At 48.4% G+C, this 7,609-nt stretch overlaps 1 long non-coding RNA gene across 1 annotated transcript; it reads right to left on the bottom strand.

Annotated features, from left to right (window-relative positions):
* Positions 1-2,463: 2,463 nt before the first annotated feature.
* LOC118694750 (uncharacterized) lies at positions 2,464-4,887 on the bottom strand. Its single transcript, XR_004981466.2, has 2 exons — positions 4,820-4,887; positions 2,464-3,971 (listed from the first exon to the last, which is right to left on the bottom strand). It is a non-coding gene; the product is annotated as an uncharacterized LOC118694750 (long non-coding RNA).
* Between the last annotated feature and the right edge of the window lie 2,722 nt (positions 4,888-7,609).

The raw sequence follows: 7,609 nt of genomic DNA on the forward strand, positions 1-7,609 counted from the left end.
TTCACATCTCCTGTTGCAGAAAAAGCAACGAATCTCCAGGAAGGAAGAACAGATCTGGATTTTTTTTTTCCAAAAGCAGAATTTTTTGTGTTTTATTGAAAGTCTAATTTGAGCCAGAAATTAATTATCAGGAAAGATATAATAAATAGCAAATAAAGATGGCATTTTTCAAGACTGTTGGTGCTGGCTTGCAGTGAGATTAGCACTTCTGAAAATCTCCCCTGGGATTTTACCAGATTTTGTGCTATCCTGTTGTGAGACCCTGTTGTCTTTGCAAGCTGGACCATCAGAATCTGTCCTGCTCAGGCCTGTGAGCTGCATTATTACAGCAGCTGCATTATTGCAATGTTCCTTCATTATTACCAGAGCAAAGGTTCCTGTAAATGTAAAGGTGAGGTAGGAGGTTTGAAGTAACCACTGATTAAACAATAGCATCTGGTGGCAGAGGCATCACAGAGCTGCAAGTGTGACTGTGTTTAAGGAAGAATTGTACGAATTCATGGGTGACACGTGCTTTGGTGCCTGTTAAACCCCATAATCTCTGTGCAAACCTCTAGTTCAGGGTGTCCCTGAGGTGCTGGCTGTCCCTGGCCAGGGGAGTGAGTGTCCTGCTCTCACTCTCTTTGTAAAATAACAGCACTGCCCCACTGGGGCTGGAGGTTATTGGAAACTGTATTAGGAACTTTGTTGCTCAACATGTGCAAAGTATGATGTGTTAATTTTAAAAGAGATAAGGGAGAGCTGGAGCTTCTCTTGGAAAGATTTCTGGAGGGTCTGAGCTCTTTTCCCTCAGGTCTTTCCCCTTAGGTGATGTGCAGACACTGCAGCCTTCCTTTCCTAAGAGAGAAACAGAAGTGAGTTCTGGCACTCCAGTTGAGTTTTACTGGAAGGGAATACGACATTAAACTGTCAAGGATGATAGCAGAGTCCAAAGTCCATCATCTGAAGGGAGCCCAGGCTGAAGCTGAGTGCAGCAGCTGCAGGCCTATCCCTGCAGAATCTGAGCAGAGCGTGGCACCCGGCAGCTCTGCGTCCCCACCAAGGACATTTCAGCCTCAGCAGTTAAAAGGGAGATTTTCACTGTGCTGGTGATGAACACAATGCTTTTGTAACTGTTGCTTTTTGGCACAAAGCAGCCCAGATCAGCAGAGCCACACCACTGGTGTGTTCTGAGTGCTGTTGCCATCGTCACCCCTCGCCTCTCTCAGGTCTGGGCCCGCTGTCAGCAGCTCTAGCGCTCCTTCCTCTGTCCCAGTGTGCACAGGAGCTCCTCAGCTGCACATGGGAGTGCTACAGGAGTGCAAACAGAAATTAATAATAGCAATATTTACAATCCACATCATTGCATGAGTCGTGTTCCGCTCCAAAATTTGAATTCTTTAAGCATAACCAACATCCCAAGTTCATATTTAGGAGGGACTATAAATCATGTCTTGTCTCCTGAGATGAGGTCTGGGACAAAGCATATGCTGCACCTTACCTCCATGGGCTGCTAGACACAAAAATACACTCCAGGATGAGGATCAACCCCTTGGGGAACTGTGGGAATCCAGGATGAGGATCCCCCAATCCAGGATGAGGATCTCCCCCTTGGGGAACTGTGGGAATCCAGGATAAGGATCCCCCAGTCCAGGATGAGGATCCCCTCCTTGGGGAGCTGTGGGAATCCAGGATGAGGATCCCCCAATCCAGGATGAGGATCCCCTCCTTGGGGAGCTGTGGGAATCCAGGATGAGGATCCCCCAATCCAGGATGAGGATCCCCACCTTGGGGAACTGTGGGAATCCCCCAGCTTGGGAGGCAGTGAGGGCAGAGATGTGCCCCAGTCCTGCTTTTCCTCTGTTCAGTTCACTAGAGGGGAAAAGCTATGAAGAATAATCAGAGAAAAAACATATAAAATCAGAGCAAACACTTTGTGGCACTGTGACAGCTCAGAATTCATCACATTCTTGTACCAAGCAGGAGTGCAAATGGGAGTGTGGGGAGAATCCCCTGCACCCAGATCTGAGCTCCTTCTCCTCTCACTGTGCCGTTGGCACCATGTCCAGTGGGAATATTTAGTCCTCATTTAGCAGCAGCAGAAGCTCCAGCACAGCAAGGAAGAGCACACTGAGCTCTCACAGGGCACGAGGGAGGCAGCAGTATCTTGGAGAGGATCCTGGCAATGCCTGCAGTGTGTGGGAAGTGCTGGAGAGCACCAGCACAAGGGTTTGAGCTCTGGCTTCCGGCTCATTTGCCACGGTCAACACAGTGTGTTTGTACAGCAAGAGGAGATCTGCTCATCAGAGCAACACCCTTCCTCTTTACGTGTGTTTCTGAAGTGTAATCACCATCAAACTGCCCATTTAACTCTGCTTCTCTCTTGCTAGGAAATGAGAGAAGGAGGTTATTTTCAGTCACCAAAGGTTCTACTTTTTATTTTAATAAAGCCTGATGAAAAAAACCAACATTATTACTAACACATGGACTTGTAATTACTTTATTTCATAATAGTTTTTTAGATTTCAGTTGGACTAATTCAGTCTTTCAATTTTATTTTTTTTTTTGTCATTGGCTTAAAAAGCTGGCAGAAGCATTGCTTCATCTCTCAGCAGTTTTCTCAGCCCAATGCCCCCTGTAGATTTTGGTAAATGCTGCTGGTGCAGTGCAATGAGGTACAGGGGTTTACTGACAGTGATATCATCTGGGATCTGGGAGATGGTCAGGAGCAGCATGTGTTTGGGAAGAATATGTTCCAGCATGATCTCTAGCATGCTTAGTTGGCCGTATTGGAAAGATTTCCAGATAGCTATCGATTTTCCAGTCCTGTAATTAGTTCAGAGATTATAAACATAGAAAATATCGCTCCAGAAATTGATTTTTTTAATTGTTCATAGCACCAAAATATGGTGTGACTGCAAATCACATGCTTCCTGCAGAGGAAGACTTTGAACTTTGGAAAAATATTATCCCTGCAAACATGGAGAAGAAATCATGAGGCTAATTCTACCACTATCTCAGGTAAGGTCTTGATCACACCAGTTCTGCCTGATTTTAAAAATCCAAGGCTGGAATGTCTTTTTTTTTCACCTCTAGTGAAAAAACCTGAAGTTCTAGTGAACTGAAGGAAGATGTGTCCTCTTTTCTCTGGAGGGGAGTTTTGGTCTTCCCCTGGGAGGTGAGTGAGCTGTTCACTCCTTCATGGTGACTCAGTGGCCTCGTTGAACATCCAGGGTGGGGTGGCTGTCGGTTATGGAAAAGAAGAGTAGATAGATCCAGTAAAAACCCAGAGTTTGTCTTCTAAAGAAGCTGTTATTTCTGTCTGGCAGGATAATGTCAGATACTTCCTGTGCTGGCAAAGTCAGGAGACCCCAACGGAGGCAATAAGGGAAGTTATTAGAATTATTTCATCCCATTGCCCAACTATGCTGGGCATTAAACAAATAAAGATGAGTCACTTCTCTCAAGAACTTGCAAATTAAGAAGGTTGGGTGGAGGGCAAAACCCTCTAAAAAGATAATTTCCACTTTACAGGGATTGCATCTTCTGATGTAGTCACACAGGCAGTTGGAAAAATTGTCTACTGTGAGGTTTCTTGCAAAATCTGTGAAAATCCCAGGAAGCAAGATGTTCCTTTTTAAAGCCCCAAACCTAACAATAATAAAAATAGCCCAACTGGACAATCTGATTGGGTTGAGAAACTGCTTCTGCAGCTATATAATTCCTAAATAAGCCCAGTCTCAGCAAAACCTTGGGAAGTCTCAGGAGCTGGGAAGTGCTGCAGTTAAAGTAAATTTACTGAGACATTAATAAACCAGGGGCTGCCCCTCCCTCACCCACAGCAGCTCCCGAGGTGAGTGGTGTCCGACCAAGGCATGAATTCTCCTCCTGCACATGCAATCATTGCAACAGCACAGTTTTATTTTCTGCAGGAAAATGGTATCACTGGGAAGATTCTCCTTACACGAGAATCCTATAGGAGAAAGAAAATCCTGTAGAAGGAAAAGAGAAGAAAATGCTTTATTTATATTTACCTGTTGGGTGTTGAACAGATGATCCCCAAAAGACACTTCCAGCCCCAACCATTTTGTAATTCTGTGACTTTTTAACCTCTCCAAACAATTTTGGGGTCATCTGGATTCCTGGGAAGCAGGATTTGGGGTACAGATGAGAGGAACGAATTGCAAGTGCTTCCCCTCTCTCCCTTTGCTCGAGGACAGGTGGATTTGAGGAAAAATATCAAGAGTTTCACCACAAGAATTATATCCAGACTTTGTGTAAGTGAATCCCCCTTCCATGAGGGCAGAGTGGGATCCACGGGGTTTCTGGTATTTTGGGAAGGCACCAGGCAAGTCTTAGTGCCCCTAACAGTGCACTTCTGGGGTTAAGCAGCAACTGGCCATTTTGGGAGTTACCCGATGCTGAGGTGGGAGGATTTGTGGGATGACCTTCAGGCATCTCTCAGGTCTCTTCTCCCCTCGGAATTCCTACCGGGATAAGGAGGGGAGCAGCTGAGTTAGCCCAGTCTCACTCTCCCATCTAGTGGTAAAACAAGGAAAAGTGGTCCAGGCAGAAAAAAATAAACTTTTGCTGTTTGGAGCCTTTGGAAGGGTGTCATTGCAGGCTCAGTTAAAGCCATAATCCCCAGCAGGCTGAGGGGTGGGAATGTCACTGAACTGATCCAGAGGGACACACAGCAAAGTGCAGAGGTGGCTCTGAGTCCTTCCCTGGGGCCAGTGAGGCTTGGGGTGCCCCTACTCTGGGAAAGAGCCATGAAGCAAAGAGGTTTGCACACTGAGGGTACAGCCCAGGGGGAGCAAAAGTAAAAGCACAAACTTACCGAGCAAAAGAACCTCCTAAAGCACTCATGGAGAATGAGAGGTGGAAAATTTTGCAACCACGAATAACCTGTTATAGACAAATAACCACATGTGAGCCTCATGGCTGCTCCCCTGCTTTCTCAGAAAGGCCTCTGTGGTCCCCCCAAAAAGCAGGGTGGAGGCACAACCCACAAAGGCTGGTGCACAGCAAGGTCAGGGACCTGCAGGCATCCTCTCAGGAAATGTGCTCTGACAGGTGTGAGCTGGGGCTGCCCTGCTGGGCGTGGGGTGCAGAGCCCGAAACCTCTGCAGTGCAACAGCCTCTCCTAGGAGATGACTGGGGGAGGCTGAACCATGGGGTTCCTCTGGGCTGTAAAGCTGTGTTTCATTTCAGCCAGATACACCCAGTTGGAGGGGAAGGGTTTCATGTCTCCCACAAAAACTTAAGAGGCTCAAGGTGATTCAGGCAAATTCTCCCCTCCCTTTTGTCCAAGAGGAACTGGTGCAGAACCAGCTCCGTAAGGGCCAGCATCATGGGGATGTTTTTCCCCAGGTTGGGGAGGTGCAGGGGCTCAGGTTCAGCAGCCCTGGATTCAGAAGGCTGAGATTCCCACTCCAGTGTCCACAAGTGGGTTCCAGAGACCTGAGATGCAGAATGGATGAACCCTTACCCAAGATTTATGTTCTCATGTCAGATAGAAGATTTGTGGTATTTCCTGGAAGTCTGGATGATGTTTCACTTGCAGCAAATAAGGTCAAAATCACAAAGGGGAAAAAAAAAAAGTAATCTCTCATGGATCAGCTGTTTGCCAGCCCCAGAGGTGCCAGAGTTTGTCTCACATCTCTGTTCATATAAAAACACTTTCCTGGAGCAACGTGCTGCTAAACGTGGCTTTGCTGAGGGTGTCACCCACACAGTCTGCAGCACAAACAGACTCAGCTGGGAAAAGATAACTCAGAGGAGTACGGGGTTCACGCCTACACTACCGGATTAGAAAAACGAAACGAAAAGGAAGGAGGTACTGGGCAGGTTTGGAAGGGCTGGCATCGATCAGGTAAAAAGGAAATCAGCAGGAGCTTCCTCAGGCAGCATCCCCGTGATGCCAGAGGGGGGTGCAGGTTGGATCCAGCATCAGAGGCAGGCGGTGATGGGGCCGGGCACCTCGGGGGATGCCCGAGGCTCTGCGGGGCTGTGCTCTGGGGCAGGACAGCGCTGGGCTGGGCTCGGTGCAGGGGAGCAGCGTGGGCTGCCCGGGGATGCTGGTCCGGCTCAGCCACCGCATCCCTCGGATGCCGGCGCGTCGGGAGAGGGCAGCCTTGGCCACAGGCAGGTGAGGGCGGCAGGATCCGCACCCACCGGCCCGGGCCAGCCCGAGGGAAAGCTTAAAGGAGAGTGTTTAAGCGCCCAGTGTGGAAAAGGGGCTTGTTCCTATGAGACATGAAGCCGCTGGTGCTGCCGGAGGTCAAGAGCTGTCCCGTCTGCGAGGATGCCCCAGAATCCACATGTCCGAGCTGGGGGGATGAAAGCACACCTGGAGCAAGGCTCACCATGACCTGCTGCTCCAAAATCCCCTCTCCACCAGACTGGTAGACATAAAACACAACGTTTCCTTTCCTCACTGCAGACCACCAGGCTCATCCATTTGGCTGCAACAGCGCCACATGTGCCACAGCCTGGGGACCCACCTGGGACATCCTGGGCTTGCAGCTCCAGTGACTCACCCTCAAACCCTCCCTGGAAAGCGTGTTCCCTGCTACAGCACAAAATAAAAAAGAAAAAAGTTAATGGAAAGACAAGCTGGAAACCTAGAAGCACAGTTAATGCTACTGCTGTGATGCTTCATTTGAGCTGCAAAGAGAAGATAAAGTTCTGCCTCCCACCAGAGATGTCACTGGGGAAAATTATTCCTTCCTTCTCTAAATGGCATCACATTGTTTCTTCTTTGCAGCTTGCTGCCAGCTTGGTGTCACAGCCTGTTTTTCCAGGACAATAATCCAGTTATCCGGCAGTAGTGGTGCCCTCCATCCAATCTCCCCGCCACCCTCCCCAGACAAGATCACTACAAAAGATATTCAAAAATAGATTCACCTAGGAAAGAAGAATAAATAAGAGTTGCTCCTCGCATGTGAATAGCTAATGAAGACCCACTTAGCAGTCTCGGCAGACTCATCAGCCCTGGCGGCTGAGCCTTGATTGTGTGTCTGCAGCTCCGCTCCTCTTCTCTGCTCATTAGAGCCAGGTCAAAGGAAACACACACAAACCGTGGCAGAAATGCTAAGAACCAATGGAGATGGGCATAGTGGTGACCCATTCCAGCTGGAAAATTACAGGTTGGGAATTTTGATTGCCTGGTACATGGAGCTGTTTCATCCAGCAGCCAGAGGGAGGTCACTCCTAACCCCCAAGGGTGAGATCCAGCCCATCACACTGTCCCACATCTCTTGTTGACCTGGACAGTCCTGCATGGGGAGCACTGGGGAACATTTTGGGGTTGTTCAGGATCCAGTGTGCTGGGTGCAAAAGCAGCAGGTGAGGGTTGGAGGGGTGACACATCTGCTTGGCACCCATCTCCTGGGAGCAGCTCTGGAAGTGACTGCCACCCTCACTGATCACTGCACCATTGTCCTCTGCCCAGAGAGACTCTGTAGAGTCCCGTGAAGCTCTGGTGAATAACATCCATGAATACACTAGGAGTTCTATAAATCCTCTGACAAAATATTCATCTTAAGCACTTTAGGACACTGATTTCTCCTTTTCCTGAAACCAAACCTGGTCAGTCACTCGGGCACTGTATGATGAAGTTAGTTTT

Source organism: Molothrus ater, chromosome 17 (genome assembly GCF_012460135.2).
Source record: "Molothrus ater isolate BHLD 08-10-18 breed brown headed cowbird chromosome 17, BPBGC_Mater_1.1, whole genome shotgun sequence".
NCBI classification, from domain to species: Eukaryota; Metazoa; Chordata; class Aves; order Passeriformes; family Icteridae; genus Molothrus; species Molothrus ater.